We start from the raw sequence: 17,069 nt of genomic DNA on the forward strand, positions 1-17,069 counted from the left end.
CTAAAGCAGCACAGTGAGAAATCTTGCCTCAATCATTTGATTCAATGACTGCAAATCTTAACTTCCAATGAGGATTCTCCCAGCAATAGCTCAACTGTGCTTGAGCTGGAGATATTGAGACCATCTCCATGTACTGTTCAAGCAGCAATAACATCTTTGACCTGAGATTAATAGCAATAATTGTGCCACAGCTCATGAATTGCAACTTGCATCCCTGTGCAAAGTCACTGCTTGTTTTGCAAGGTCAAAGGCAAGAAGGAAGATTTGCCACTTACCTTTCAAGGAACTTTCTCCCTGCAGGTCCCTTTTCCATCGCTGCTCCCTGTTTAAGGCTCCCCCCTCCCCTGGACAACTTGTCCCCTCTCAGCAACTCGCTCAAGTTGAGCCCTTCCACCTCCCCCAGACATGTCCTGCTGCCCAGTTCTGGGTTGCAGGCTGAGCGGCAGATCCCGTCCGTCCGTCAATCACAGGGCTCCGGCGGCCGTGACCACGCCCCCTGCCAGCGCGATCGTCAACGCTGGAGGACGAGCGCCCGTCCACGTTGCCCAGATGGCTTGGGTGAAAGGGGGCTGGATGGCCAATGCGTTGGAAGTGCATGGGATGGGCGGTATACCCGGCAGCTTAACAATTTGCATCCATTCGACCATACAGCTCAAAACAGGCCCTTCGGCCCTTCTAGTCTGTGCAGAAGTCTAATTCTGCCTCGCCCCACTGACCTGCACCCAGTCCATGCCCATGTAAGGGTCCAAATTTTTCTTGAATGTTAAAACTCACCACTTCAGCTGGCAGTTCCTTCCACACTTCCGCCACTCTCTGTGTGAAGATGTTTCCCCCTCAACTTTTCTCCTTTCACCCTTGACCCATGTCCTCTGGTTTGTATTTCACCTCACCTCAATGGAAAAAGCCTCCCTCCATTTCTCCTTTGGCTTGGCTTCGCGGACGAAGATTTATGGAGGGGGTAAATGTCCACGTCAGCTGCAGGCTCGTTTGTGGCTGACAAGTCCGATGCGGGACAGGCAGACACGGTTGCAGCGGTTGCAGGGGAAAATTGCGGCTCCCTCCATTTACTCTTGTCTATACCCCTCATCATTTTAAATAGCTCTATCAAATCTTGCTCCAGGAAATAAAGTCCTAACCTGTTTAACCTTCCCCTGTAACCCAGTCCCTGAAGTCGGGGCAACATCCTAGTAAATCTCTCCACTCTTTCCATCTTGATACCTTTCCTTTATTTTTTTCCTGCCACATCGACCACTGCCAGTGGGCTGATATCGCCTCCAACCGTGCATCTTGGCGCCTCACAGTTCGGCGGGCAGCAACCTCCTTGGAAGAAGACCGCAGAGCCCACCTCACTGACAAAAGACAAAGGAGGAAAAACCCAACACCCACCCCAACCCACCAATTTTCCCTTGCAACCGCTGCAACCGTGTCTGCCTGTCCTGCATCGGACTTGTCAGCCACAAACGAGCCTGCAGCTGACGTGGACATTACCCCTCCATAAATCTTCGTCCGCAAAGCCAAGCCAAAGAAAGAAAACTGCACACATTACGCCAGATTTGTCCTCACCCATGTCTTATACAACTTTACCATAACATCCCAACTCCTACACTCAATACTTAGATTTTGATTTTGATGCCAAAAGCTCTCTTTACAACACTATCCACCTGTGTCACCACTTTCAGGAAATTATGCATCTGTATTTCCAGATCCCTCTGTTCTATTGCACTCCTCAGTGCCTGACCATTTACCGTATATGTCCTTACTTGGTTTGTCCTTCCAAAAAGCAGCACCTCACGCTTGTCTGCATTAAATTCCATCTGCCATTTTTCACCCCATTTTTCCAGCTGGTTCAGATCCCTCTGCTTGCTTTCCTCTCTGTTCATAATGCCTCCATCTTAGTGTCATCTGCACATCGAGTCTGCACTGAGCTTTTTGTCGACATTAAGACTGTATCCTTCAACACTGTCTCAATACCCCTTTAACATATTAATTGTATCTAATTCCACCATCTCCCATGACAGCACATTCCAGAGGGAAAATAATATTTTAAAACTCCTTCCTCTCACCTTAAACCTGTGCTATCTTGCTTTTGATAACCCTTCAGTGGGAAAACAATTCTGACTAACTCTCCTCTCTCTGCTCTCATGATCTTGTATACCCCTGTCAGACTATCCTTTGTTCCAAGGACAATAAACCCATTCTATTTTGTCCCTCCCCATAATTAAAGTCTTCCAGACAACATCTTGATGAATCTCCTCTGCAGCACAAATCTCATTCTTCCTATTGTGTGTTGACCAGAACTGCAGGTATTTCCAGTGTTTTGTATTGCAAATTATTCATATCGTCGTACATCCCTTCAGCCCATCTTGTCCATGCTAGCCAAGTTATCATTCTGGGCTAGTCATATTTGCTTTCATTTGGCTCATATCCTTTCAAACCCTTCCTATCCATACATCTGTTCAAATGTCTTTTTTAACTTATAGTTGTACTCCCTTGTATAGCTTCGCCTGGTAGCTCGTTCCAGACACAGACCACCCTCTGAGTAAAATAAGGTTCTCTTCAGTTCCCTCTTAAATCTTCTCTCATCTTAAACCTATACCCTCTAGTTCACAAATCATCCACCTGGGGAAAAGACAGTGGGCATTCGCTTTACCCAGGTCCCTCCTGATTTGATGAACTTCTATAAGGTCACCCCTCAACCTCTTGTGCTTGAAGAAATTTTAAAAAAAAGGATTGCCGAAGAATATCTGGAAATTAAGAGTTATCCTTTTTGATATTGATACAGAAAGCTGAGAGTAAATTGCATGGATGGTCATTAACAAGCTTGTGTTTGTTAATTTAAATGTATTGAATATAGGGAAAAGTAGATGATGGAATTAAATTTGTAAGCTTAGATGGTGCTTTCTGAGGTAAATGGGAAGGAATACTGACATATTTTGTGAATTTCAGCTAAATCAAAGCCTGCTATGTAATTAGAAATGTTGTTTTATGGCTTTGTGAAGGGAAATTATGCGCCTAAATGAGTTTTGTGAGGAGTTGAAAGAAATTTATGAAGCTAGGGCAGTGGATATGGACTATATGGATTTTAGTAAACCATTTGACAAGGTTCCCCCATGAAATACTTGTTCAGAAAGTCATGAGGCATGGGATCCACGAAACCTTGGCTGTGTGGATTAAAAATGAGCTTGCATGTGGAAAGTAGCAGTGGATGGTAAGTATTCTGCCTGGAGGTCAGTGACTCGTGGAGTTCCGCAAAGATCTGTTCTGAGACCCCTGGTCTTTGTGATTTTTATAAATGACCTAGATGAAGAAGCAGAAGGATGGGTCAGTAAGTTTGTGGATGGTACGAAGATTGGAGGAGTTGTGGATAGTACTGACTAGGTTACAAAAGGATGCAGAGTTGGGTGGAAAAGTGGCAGATGGACTTCAATCTGGATAAGTGTGAGGTGATGCATTTTGGAAGGTCAAACCTGAAGGCTAAATACAGGGTTAATAGTTGGATACTTAACAGTGTGGAGGAACCTCATAGTCCAAATACATACAGCTCTCAAGGTTGTACATGTTCCTTTCAGCCATTTTTCATATTGGGGTGTGTGCGTCTCATGTTGCCATTCAGAGAGTGCAACTCTGGTGGATTTCATCATATCAACTAATAAAATAGTGGCATTAATAAATGACCTCTGGTATATTCTCTAAAAAAAAAGAAATAAAGACCTAGAATATCTAACCTCTCCCTGCACCTCACGCTGGCCAGTCCCAGCAACATCCTGATGAATTTTCTCCGCACGTCTTCCAAAATATTGATATCCTACCTACAGCTGGGTGACCAGAACTGCAAAAGTACTCTGTGTGGTCTCACCAACACCATGAACAGCTGTATCATAAATTCTCAACTTTTCGACTCTAATGTCCTGCCAACGAAGGCCTGTGCCCTTTTACCACCCTGCCCACCTAAGCTGCCTCTTTTATGGAACTATGCAACTGAGCCTCTCGGTCTCTCTATTCTACAATACTTTCCATGGCCCTGCCATTTACCAAAGTGTCACACTTCACACTTGTTGGAGTTAAATTCCATGACCCACCTTCCCAACTATTTTGTAAGCTTGGATAGCCTTTCTCACTCTGCACTGAACTCCCAATGTTGGTGTCACCTGCAGATTTACCAATCATGTTAATTGCAAAGATGACAAACAACAGTGGACCCAGCTCTGACCCCTGCAGCACATCACAGGCCTCCAATTAGAAATGCGACCTTCCGCCATCACCTTCTGTCCCCTTCTATTGTCTGCGGTGATTGTTGTGTCAACATGAGCTGGCTAATTTCACTGAAGCTAATTCTTGACTGTACAATGCCAGTATTTTGCTGTTTTGGTCACATAACTACAGGAAAGATAGCCAAAAAAAAATTGAAGGAGAGCAGAAAAAATTTAGGAACTGAGTTACAGGGAAAAAGGAGGACTTTAAGAGCTGAGTTACAGGGAAAAAATAAACAGGTTTGGAGTGCCATAGAATGAAGGTAGATTTCATGAGGTACACAAGAGGGATATAGAGAGGTTAAATGCAAGCAGGCATTTTCCACTGAGGTTAGATGAGACCAGAACTGGAGGACATAGTTTACGGGAGAAAGATAAAATGTTTAAAGACAACATTGGGAACGAGTTGCCAACAGAAATGATGAATGTGGGTTTGATTTTGATATTAAAGAAAAAATTGGATCTATACATGGATGGGAGGAGTATGGTCCAGGTGCAGGTCAAGGGGACTGCACAGAATAATAGTTCAGCATAGGATAGATGGGCCAAAGGACCTGTTTCCGTGCTGTGGCGTTGTATGTTTCTCTAGTTCTAACTCATGGTTGAGTTAAAACATTGCCAACTTTCTCACCTTTATCAGGATTCAAGTCTTTCTTCAGAGAATCCTGCGCAAAAGACTTGCTAACACCCTCTAGAGTAGATGGTCATAAGGTCGTAAGATTATTCAAGCAGTGAGACAGACCTTTCAGCCCAATCTTCCCATGCTAACTAACTTGCCGTCAACCCCAGAATATCCAGCATGGATAAGTAAGGGCCTGTTCCATGCAGTATAACTCCTTACAGAGTTAAATGTCATTAAGGCTTTGATGCAGGGATTTTATTTAATTTAATTTAGACATGCAGCACGGTAACAGGCCATTTTGGCCCACGAGTCCATGCCGCCTAATTAGTCTACACCCTGGTGCGTTTCAAGCAGTGGGAGGAAACCGGGGTCCCCGGGGAAAATCCACGTAGACGCGGGAAGACACGTGCAAACTCCTTACGGACAGTGCGGGATTTGAACCCCAGTCCCGATCACTGGAGCTATAAGGGTGTTGCACCGACCGTGACGCCAACTGTGCCACCCTAACCGTGTTTTCCACAATCAAAACTTTTTTCTTCTGTCCATCCCACCTTTCTGGCCTACAAAAAGGGCCCACTCACTTCACTGGAAGAAAAATAGGGAACCTCATTAAAATCAAATTATTTGAGTGATCATTTTGTTGTTAATTATTGGAATTCCACTGTGCACAAATTTGCCCAATGAGTTTCCTACATGACAATGGAATCTGGGGTTGCTCTGCCATTGGCTTTTTATATGGTTGCTTGGTTTACACAGTCCCACTGGTGTAGATAACCAACAGGTCAAGGTTAACATGAGCTCAGTCATGTACATGGTGCCCTGATTCAGCAAGATATGATTGCTTTTAACTCATTTTAGTTTGCAGTCTCCTTGTTCAATAGAATAAGAGTTAAGATTGTTTCATTCCTGTACACAGTGCCCTAGATGAGGAGGATAAGTGTTAATATGATTCCGTGGCTGTACGTGATGTTCTTTTCTGCTGGGTAAGGGTGAAGTCGTCTGTTCCTGTTTTCTAATAGGAGCAGACGACTCAGCCCATCAATCTTCACCACCATTCAATATGATCTTGGCTGATCTTCTTTGTCAGTTCCCTATAACCCTCTTAAATATCCATCACTACCTCAAGTATATTTAATGATCTGGCCGCCAATCTCCAGAGAGAGTACCAGAGATTCACTGTCCTCTGAGAGAAGAAATCCTGCCGCATCTCAGTGGCAAATGATTGACCACTTATTTTGGAGCTACATCTCCTAGTTCATGGCTCCCTCACTTGGTGAAAACATCTCCACTTCTGCCCTGGAGACTCAAGAGGCTGCAGACGCTGGAATCTGGAGTGAGAAGAAAAATACAATGCCGGGAAAAGACAGCGGAGAAAACAGCATCTCTGAGTGCAAAGAGAATGCTGCTACTTTGACTGAGTCCCTGCAGGACTGAGAGTGTCAAGGTAAGTACAAAGGCTTCCTGGGTCATGAATGACTTGATATATAAAGATCCAACCATGCAAATTCTCCCATACATTTTAATGCCTTTTTCAAGCAAGGAATAATAAGAATAATAATTACTAATTATAAAATCTTTAATTAGTTTAATTATATAGTGTTAGGTGTTCATTCAAGGTTATGGAAGAAGTGTAGCAAGCTTAGCTTTGTGTTATGGTATACAGTAGAAAATAGGTATGTCTGACCTACGGAGAAACAGGCAGATCTCAGAAGTTGAATCCTTACATAATCTGGGGACCACCTGTAGAAGGCAAAGGAAAATCTGGAACAATAAGTGATGGGTAGATGGAATCTGGCAATGGATGGCGAGGAGTGTTGAGACAGAGGCTGGTAGTTGGCAATAGGTGAAGGGAGGTGGGAGAAATTTCAGCAGATGGATCCAGATGGGAGAGGATGGGGTCAAAGACTGGTGTTAATGTTTATTATCACCTGACTGTACACATACAACGTGACAAAACAGCGTTTCTCTGGATCACGGAGCACACACAATACACAGTACATGATAATCACATATATACAGGAAGATATAATTTGAAATAATTATATTTTGATATTTTGGGATGATTTACTTGGGTGCAGGACATAAATCTCACAGCCTGCAAGAAGAAGCTATTTCTCAGCTGACAGACTTGAATTTGATGCTCCTTTACCTCCTTCTGGATGGTTGTGAGTCAAAGCTATGGTATGAGCTTTGGAGTTTCTAACTTCAGGTAACCCACACATTTGTGTTCTTTTCCCATTCCTACTGGTCCACCCGTCTTTTTCCCCTTGGTTCAACTTCCTCCCCTTGCCATAAGGACATATCATCCTTCCCCACCTGGTTCCATTTCCCCATTGATATGCCATAGACATGGACCAGACAAATGTTACACGAATACAGGCCTATTATTAACAGACTCTCAGCCACCGCTATACTGGCCAGTGGGAAAGCATCTCCATCTGTTATACCAGTTGGGGGGGAGCATCTCTACAGCCATAGCCAATAGCAAGCAAATCCATACATGAGAAGCAGTCAGTATAATACAACACCCCCACCCGCTTAACATCATCACACCCATCTCCCACAGACCTGGGCTTGTTCTCTCTTGGTCCACATCTCCTATCCCCTACCCACCACCCCCTCCACCTGGTTCCATCTGCTCATCTCCCACAGATCTGGCTTGCTCTCTCTTGGTCCACAACTCCTATCCCCTACCCACCACCCCCTCCACCTGGTTCCATCTGCTCATCTCCCACAGATCTGGCTTGCTCTCTCTTGGTCCACAACTCCTATCCCCTACCCACCACCCCCTCCACCTGGTTCCATCTGCCCATCTCCCACAGATCTGGCTTGTTCTCTCTTGGTCCACATCTCCTATCCACTACTCCCCCCACCACCCCCTCCACCTGATTCCATCTGCTCATCTCCCACAGACCTGGGCTTGTTCTCTCTTGGTCCACAACTCCTATCCCCTACCCACCACCCCCTCCACCTGGTTCCATCTGCCCATCTCCCACAGATCTGGCTTGCTCTCTCTTGGTCCACATCTCCTATCCCCTACTCCCCCCACCACCCCCTCCACCTGATTCCATCTGCTCATCTCCCACAGATCTGGGCTTGTTCTCTCTTGGTCCACAACTCCTATCCCCTACCCACCACCCCCTCCACCTGGTTCCATCTGCCCATCTCCCACAGATCTGGCTTGTTCTCTCTTGGTCCACATCTCCTATCCCCTACTCCCCCCACCACCCCCTCCACCTGATTCCATCTGCTCATCTCCCACAGACCTGGGCTTGTTCTCTCTTGGTCCACAACTCCTATCCCCTACCCACCACCCCCTCCACCTGGTTCCATCTGCCCATCTCCCACAGATCTGGCTTGTTCTCTCTTGGTCCACATCTCCTATCCCCTACTCCCCCCACCACCCCCTCCACCTGATTCCATCTGCTCATCTCCCACAGACCTGGGCTTGTTCTCTCTTGGTCCACAACTCCTATCCCCTACCCACCACCCCTTCCACCTGGTTCCATCTACCCATCTCCCACAGATCTAGGCTTGTTCTCTCTTAGTCCACCCCTCCTATCCCATTCCCTCCCCCCCACCACCCCCCCCCCCATCACTTGGTTCCATCTGCCCATCTCCCACAGATCTGGGCTTGTTCTCCCTATCCTCTACTTTTCCGCACCCCCCCCCCCCCAACCTGGATCAGCTGCCCATCATATCTCTCATTTGTTTCTATCCCAGCCTCCATCTTTCCCCTCCCTCTCACTTCTAATATACGGGCTTTCTTCCCTCGGTGCTCTCAGTTCTGATACAGAATCTCGCCTGGAAGTACTGACCATCCCTTTGCTTCAATAAGAGCTGCTCGACCCACTAAGTACTTACACATCTACCCTGTCAAGCCCCTTAATGCCTCACATATTTGAATAAAGTTATCCCACATTGTTCTAAATTCCGAGGGTCACAAACACAAACTGCTGAGCTTCTCTTGACAAGACATCTGCCATCCCAGGAATTGGCCCGGAAAATCTCCTTTGTACTGCCTTCAATATCCTTTTTTGTTATGGAGATCAAAACAGTGCAGAAGGCAACTTCTAGATCCCAGGTTGTTCAAGTTCAAGTTCCAGTTTATTATTATCATACAATTGTATAAGTACAACTGGATGAATCAGCGTTCTTAGGTGCTCAGTGTAATCTCACTGAAAGATGCTGTCTCTCAGCCTGGTGGTTCTGGCTCTGATACTTCTGTTTCCCAAGGGGAGTAGCTGGAAGATGTTGTTTGTGGGATGGTATTTGCGAGCCCTCTTCAAACAGCGATCGTGGTAGATCATGTTGATTGTGGGGGGGGGGGGGGAGCTGGGGGAGGAGAGAAAGACCCTTCTCCGCTGCTCTTAGGGTCCTGTGGATTGACCTCCAATCCAGTGTTCTCCAACAACCACACCACACCATGGGTATAGCCAGCCAGGATGATCTCAATCGAACTCCTGTGGAAAGTTGACAGCCTTGCTCGTCTCAGTCTTCTCAGGAAGTGCAGTTGCTGTTGTGATGTGTCCACGGAAGGACACTACTTAAGTGGACTCCAAGGAACTTGGTGCTCTCTACTCTCTCCACTACAGAGTTATTGATGAAAAGATAAATGTTCCATTATTGTCATGTAATACTATATTAGAATATATCATATTTGAAATTCTTTAACTTTTGTCTACTGTAAGCCACTTTGTCCAGTGCCCCTCACAGAAACCTACAGCACCTTGTGTTCCTAAGCGGTCTCCCCTCCAAATAGTGACCAGGCCTGAGTCTGCTTAGCTTCCAAGATCAGATGATCTCAGGCGTATTCAGGCAATTAGGTGATACTGTGGAAGGTGGTCATCCCGAGTCCTCCTGAAGTCCACAATCTCCTTTGTCTTGTCCACGTCAAGGCTCAGGCTGTTATTCTCACACCATAACACAAGATTTTCCACTTCTCTTTTTGCTGCCCTTGTCCATCGAGTTGGTTGAGGTTGTGAGTTTGGAAGAGGCTGTCTCAGGAGTCTTGGAGTGTTAAATTTTTTTTAAATTTAAATTTAAATTTAGACACATGGCATGGTAACAGGCTCTTTTAACCCACGAGCCCGTGCCGCCCAATTACACCCAATTGACCTATAACCCCGGTATGTATTGAATGGTGGAAGGAAACCAGAGCACCATGGAAAAATCCACAGAGACACAGGGAGGACATACAAACTCCTTACAGACAGCACGTGATTCAAATCCCGGTCCCAATCGCTGGTGCTGTAAAGACGTTGCATTAAGCATGCCGCTCGATAACCCTTCCGCTGCAGTGAATTCTCTATCTTCCATCCACACTCTCAGTCCTGATGCACGGTCTTGACCCAAAACATCAACCATACCTTTAGCTCCACAGATGCTGCTTGACCCGCTGAGTTCCTCCAGCAGTTTCTTTTTTTTTAACTTTGCATCCAAGGGTGTTCTTTTAAGCTGTTCTGGTTGTTTAGAAGCCAATGCAGAACGATTTTCCTCCTCTCTCGGGAGGAAGAGAGAACATCCTGCCAACAGGATGGCATAAACATCGCCTTCTCCAGTTTCTATTAAAGTCCACCCCCTCCCCCGACCTTCTCACCTTTTCCCCAGGGTCTCTCTCTCTCTCTCTCTCTCTCTCCCTCTCTCTCTTTTCCCTCTGTCTCCTTTCACAGAGCCAAAATGAATTCTCACCTTTCCTGTTATCATATCCAATTAACACCTTTTGTTGGGTGTGGACTCCTCCCCTCCCTTTCTTCCCCCTTAATCTCTAGTCTTTAACTAAGATGCCTGCCTACTATTTGCTTATACCTTGAAGAAGGGATCAAGCCTGAAACGTCGGTAATATATCCAGTATTTACCTCCTTTGGATGCTGCGAGACCACCTGCGTTACTCCAACATATCTGTGTGTTTTTACTCCATCCCATCCATCCATGGCCCATCCCTTCGCAAGCGAAGGTGAACACGGTGCTTTATAGCTTTTCAGCTTTAGGCACCGTGTGCCGGGGCAAGGACTTGGGAGGCGAGTGCCATGTCACTGAGCCTGGTGGAATGCGAGGCACGTCAGCCAGAGTGATGTGGGATTGCCTTGCAATGGTCTGTTTCAAGACCATGCTCGCTGGCCGTTGTCCTTACGGATCCTTCGCCCACCGAGTTTGCCGCTGCAGACTGCTTTGGAAACAGTTTCTTGCGCTCTGTCACAGCTGCCAGCCTCCTGCTGCCAGACTGACATGTGCTATTTGCCCCTAGCAGGGGCCCTTTCCAGGTACTGATGGCTGGGCGAGACGAGCCCGGAGATTTGAAGTCAGAGTTTCCTTCTCCTAGCCTTTACCTAAAGATGCAAAAACCTGCCTCACACCCAACATCCACAAGGCAAAGATCTTCCACCAGCCTATCCCTGTTCCTTCTTAATGACCTTGCGGGAAGACTCTGTTGAATGAACACACGGGCTGGGCCTTCTATGGCAGGGATTCTCAACCCTTTGCTTTCCACTCACAGACCACTTTAAGTAATCCCTATGCCATCAGTGTTCTGTGATAAATGAGAGATTGCTTAAGATGGTCTGTGAGCGGGAAGGGAAAGTTGAGAACCACTGCTCTGGACCCAATTGTCACTGAAATATTTCGCTTGAGAAAAATTGTCAGTTTCCCATTTCCTTTGGAGTTATGAAACCACGCACATAACGAGTCAATGAGGTACGATTAAAACAGTGGTTCTCAAATTTTTTCTTTCCACTCACATACCACCTTAAGCAATCTCTTACTCATCACAGAGCACCAATGGCATAGGGAATACTTAAAGAGGTACGTGAGTGGAAAGAAAAAAGGTTGAGCACTACTGCTCCATGGTGTAGCTACCTGTCAGCATAAGAAACATGAATGACAAAATTCACCAGCACCTTTAAACCCCCAGCACAGTTTTGATCAGTTAAGGAAACAGGCTTTTGGAGTTTAAGACCTCGAACTTGGCACAAAACCCATGGCCAACTGGGTCCTGCCTTCCTATTTTCTCCTGGCATATGGAGGGGCCACGTCAGGACTTTGGAAGTAATGACACTGTCTTGGGAAATTTCCCTGGAAGGAAAGATGAGTCAATGTGAGCATCTTCTCGCAGGACTTGGTTACACATGGCTGGCTACATTGAGTAGGCTATATTATTTGCATACCTGACACCAGGATCATGAAACTGACACTGTATTCTAAACTCTGTCATGGGAGATGATTACCAGGCGGACAGACAAAACTATTCAAGGATGTGCTCAAAGCCTCCCAAGAGAAATGCACCGACTCCTGACAATCTCTGACCCTCGCCCACTCCCAGTAGAGATGGAACATTGAGGAGAGTGGAACATTTGAGGTTTAGACTAGCAGGGGAGTAGCTATGTCATATACCCTAGACCGGCGGAGCGGTCCTCTTCTAGGGGGCCATCCTCTGCGACCGAGCGCTGAGCTTTGAGAACCTCCAATTCCAGGCACTGTCACTGTACAGAAACCTTGATTTATTTGATTCAGCATCTCCTCCTTATTGATGATCAACGCAGAGGCACCTCAAGGATGCGTGCTTAGCCCACTGTTCTACTCACTCTATGCCCATGACTGTGTGGCGAGGCATCATTCAAATGCCGTATCCAAATTTGCCAATGACACCATGGTCATAAGTAGAATCACAGAGAGCAATGAGGAAGCGTACAGGTAGATCAGCAGGTTGAGAGGGGTGACAACAGCAACCTTGCACTCGATGTTAACAAAACCTGACTTCAGGAGGGGCGGAGGGGTAATCAGGAGAACGCAAACCAGTCCTCAGCGGAGATGGTCAAGAATTTCAAATACCTGGGTGAAAATATCTCTGAAGATCTGTCCTTGGACCTCCATGTTGATGCAATCATGAAGAAGGCTCGCTAGTGCAACACTTTGTGAGGAGTTTGAGGGGATTCGGAACGTCACCAATGACTCTTGCAAATTTCTACAGGTGTACCATGAAGAGAATTCTGTCTGGTTGCATCACTCTCTAGTACGGAGATGCCAATGCACAGGACAGGAAAAAAACTCCAGAGAGTTGTTAACTCAGCCAGCACCATCACGGGCACCAGTCATCACTCCATCGAGGGCATCTGTCTTAAGAAAGCAGCCTCTATCCTCAATGAACTCCCCACCACACAGGCCAAGTCCCCTTCACTCTGCTACCATCAGGAAAGAGGTACAGGAGCCTGAAGACAAGCCCCCAAAGGCATAAGGACAGCTACTTCCTCCTCTGCCATCAGATTTCTGAATGGTCAATGAACCACAGACACTGCCTCACTTTCTCCTATTTTCTTCCACTTTTTTTCTTTGTTTTGAAATATAATTCATAGCAATATTTGCACTGTAATGTTGCTGCAAAACAAAAAAAAGTGTCCCTGACAATAAATTCCTATTCTGATACATTTTAAGCTCTATTTTAAAGTGTATACATGATAATGCTGTGCATTTTGTGTGCTCTGTGGCCCGGAGAAAAGCTGTTTTGTCTGGTTGTACGCATACAGCCTGATGGTAATAAAGCTGCCAACCAGCCTACCCCGTCACCCACCGCGCATCACCTCCGTGGAAGTGTCTGCAGTTCCTGCACTGACCTCAAAAGCCACAAAAAAAAAATCAGTATCCACACAAAAAGAAAGAGTGGAATTAAATCATCCTCGATTCTGAGGTACCGCCCGGGGAGATTGGTAATGTTTTCATTCATTCCTAGAATTCTAACAGCATGAGTCAAAAGCATGACATAATGTTGTGGGAACTGGGATTCACTAGAAATGTCCTGTACTGATGACTGGCCCCGCTTCCTGGCTCCTTGTCCAGGAGCCCATATATAGCCCTGGTTTCCTCCCTAAACCCTGAACCCCTCTGAAGCCTGTTCAGGAACCCTACCCATAAGCTAATTAAAACGTTTGTTCTCCCTCCAATTGAGTGTGAGCTTTTATCTACGCTACAATTTTATTTAGCTTTTTAAACAAGGATGGAGGCGTTACTCAAGCCTAGTATGCTGTTAATAGACCCCCAGTCCCCTGCCGTGGCTGAGGAGTTTGCGCATTGGCTAGACTGCTTCCAGGCCTACCTGAATGCAACCAGGGACGTCTTCCATACAGATGAGCTCCGGAGGTCAGCGCTCAACTCAAGGGTAGGGACGAAGGGGTATGTAGTCGTCCAAGACTGCCCGAGGTACAAGACCACCAGCTGAAGGCCCGCTACATGAAAGCTCTGAACAAGGTCCTAGCGAGGCACCAGCTCGCCCTACGCTGCCAACGGCCCAGAGAGTCAATCGACGCCTACCTGCTGGATCTGCAGATGCTGGCTAAGAAGTGCAGGTTTGAGGCCACTTTGGGCCGCGTCCGGGAAGATGAATGGATCCGGGACACCCTGGTCGCAGGGATCCACTCGAGGTACGTGAGGCAGCAATTGCTCAAGTCGGGAAGGAAGGACCTCACTAGCCATGTCGAGCTGGCCAAAACACTGGAACAGGCTAGTCTTGAGAAGGACGATCTCGAGGCCAGTGAACTCTCATGCTCTCGGGTGAGCACCACCAAGGACCAGCTGGTCCCACTACGGCAGCCCCCGCTCTAACACCTATTGCTTCCCAAGCTCAGGAGTGCTTTTTCTGTGGCAAGGGACAGCACCCTCGTGCCCGCTGCCTGGCCAAAGACTCGGGGTGCTCCAGCTGTGGGAAGAAGGGACATTGGGTGAGGGTCTGCCACGCGAAGGGAGGTCTGGGAAGTCCATGGCCTGTCCCGCTCCTGGATCCAATGCCAGCCCCAAGTCGTCTGCGCCGAACTTGCCTGAGATCGCCTGCTGCGCAACCCACCGCCTATGGAAACAGCGAAAAGACTCGGCGGCCATCTTGCGGTGGCTGATTTTGAATTCAGTGCCATCATTATCAGAGAAGGAAGGAGGGCGGCCATCTTGCCGCGCCACGAGGTCGGCGCCATTTTACCTGCACAGGTCAATTCAGGACAGAAAGGGCCACTTGAGAGAAGAACACAGTGTCTCCGGCAACCTGGTATTGCTGGTCCTCGACCAGAATAGACCTCACCAGCTCAGTAACTCAGTGGTGACAGTGAAGGTAAATGGACATTCGACTAAGTGTCTGTTTGACACAGTCTCCACGGCAAGTTTTATCGACTCACAAACTATGCAAAAATATAACTTAAAAATGTATTCCTCTAATTACCGAATCTTCCTAGGGTCCCAGTCCCATTGGGCGCAGGTACAGAAATATTGTATAGTTCATCTGTCATTTGAAGGGGGCGAATTTTGTAAATTTCACATGTACATCTTAGATTAATTGTGTACTCCAGTATTGTTTTTTTTTTTTTTTTTTTTTTTTTTTTTTTTTTTTAAATTTTTTATTTTTCACACCATAAATCACAATAGCCATGATATACACTTTTTCTTTTCCACACATTTACAGTGACTTTTTCTCCCTCCCCCCTCCCTCCTCCCAAGCCACCCCCCCATCCCTCCCCCCTCTCATCCATTTTAGTTATACAATCTAGGTTGCATTAATTCAGTTAGACAATGTTGTCATTCAACAAAAATACACCAGAAATTCTACTGAGTCCATTTTTTTCTTCTCTTCTCCTTCCATCAACTTAGGTAATGTTTGTTCCCGGTAGGTTTTCGCTATTGTATTTAATGTAAGGCTCCCATACTTGTTCGAATATTTCAATATTATTTCTTAAACTATATGTTATTTTTTCTAATGGAATACATTTATTCATTTCTATATACCATTGTTGTATTTTCAAATTATCTTCCAATTTCCAGGTTGACATAATACATTTTTTTGCTACAGCTAGGGCTATCTTAACAAATCTTTTTTGTGCATCCTCCAAGTCAATTCCAAATTCTTTATTTTTTATGTTACTTAGGAGAAAGATCTCTGGATTCTTTGGTATATTGTTTTCTGTTATTTTATTTAATATCTGATTGAGATCATCCCAAAATTTTTCTACTCTCTCACATGTCCAGATTGCATGAATTGTTGTTCCCCTTTCTTTTTTACATCGAAAACATCTATCAGATACTGTTGGGTCCCATTTATTTAACTTTTGCGGTGTAATGTATAGTCTGTGTAACCAATTATATTGTATCATACGCAGCCTCGTATTTATTGTATTTCTCATCGTTCCAGAGCATAACTTCTCCCATGTTTCCTTTTTTATCTTTATATTTAAATCTTGTTCCCATTTTTGTTTAGTTTTACCATTTGTTTCCTCATTTTCCTTTTCTTGCAGTTTAATATACATATTTTTTATAAATCTTTTGATTAACATTGTATCTGTAATCACATATTCAAGGATACTTCCCTCTGGTAAACTCAAGTTGCTTCCTAATTTATCTTTCAAGTAGGATCTCAGTTGGTAATATGCCAGCGCTGTATCTCCCGTTATATTGTACTTATCTCTCATTTGTTCAAAGGATAAGAATCTACTTCCTGAAAAACAATTTTCTATTCTTTTAATCCCTTTTTTTTCCCATTTTCTAAAGGCAAGGTTGTCTATTGTAAAAGGGAGTAGCTTATTTTGCGTCAATATTAGTTTTGGTATTTGGTAATTTATTTTATTTCTTTCTACATGTATCTTCTTCCATATATTGAGGAGATGGTGTAATACTGGAGAAGTTCTATGTTGTACCAATTTTTCGTCCCATTTATATAATATGTGTTCAGGTATCTTTTCCCCTATTTTATCTAATTCTAGTCTCGTCCAGTCTGGTTTTTCCCTTGTTTGATAAAAATCTGATAGGTACCTTAATTGTGCGGTTCTATAATAATTTTTGAAGTTTGGCAATTGTAAGCCTCCTTGTTTATACCATTCTGTTAATTTGTCTAGTGCTATCCTCGGTTTCCCCCCTCTCCATAAAAATCTCCTTATTATTTTCTTTAACTCTTTGAAGAATTTTTCTGTCAGTTGTATTGGCAATGCCTGAAATAAGTATAGTATCCTTGGAAAAATGTTCATTTTAATACAGTTTATCCTTCCTATCAGTGTTAGTGGTAGCTCTTTCCAATGCTCTAAATCGTCCTGTAGTTTTTTCATTAGTGGATTGTAATTGAGTTTATATAATTGGCCTAGATTTTTGTTTATTTGCACACCTAGGTATCTTATTGCCTGCGTTTGCCATCTGAATGGGGATTCCTCCTTAAATTTTGAGAAATCCGCGTTATTCAT

The sequence above is a fragment of the Narcine bancroftii genome, chromosome 6, assembly GCF_036971445.1.
Source record: "Narcine bancroftii isolate sNarBan1 chromosome 6, sNarBan1.hap1, whole genome shotgun sequence".
Taxonomy (NCBI): Eukaryota; Metazoa; Chordata; class Chondrichthyes; order Torpediniformes; family Narcinidae; genus Narcine; species Narcine bancroftii.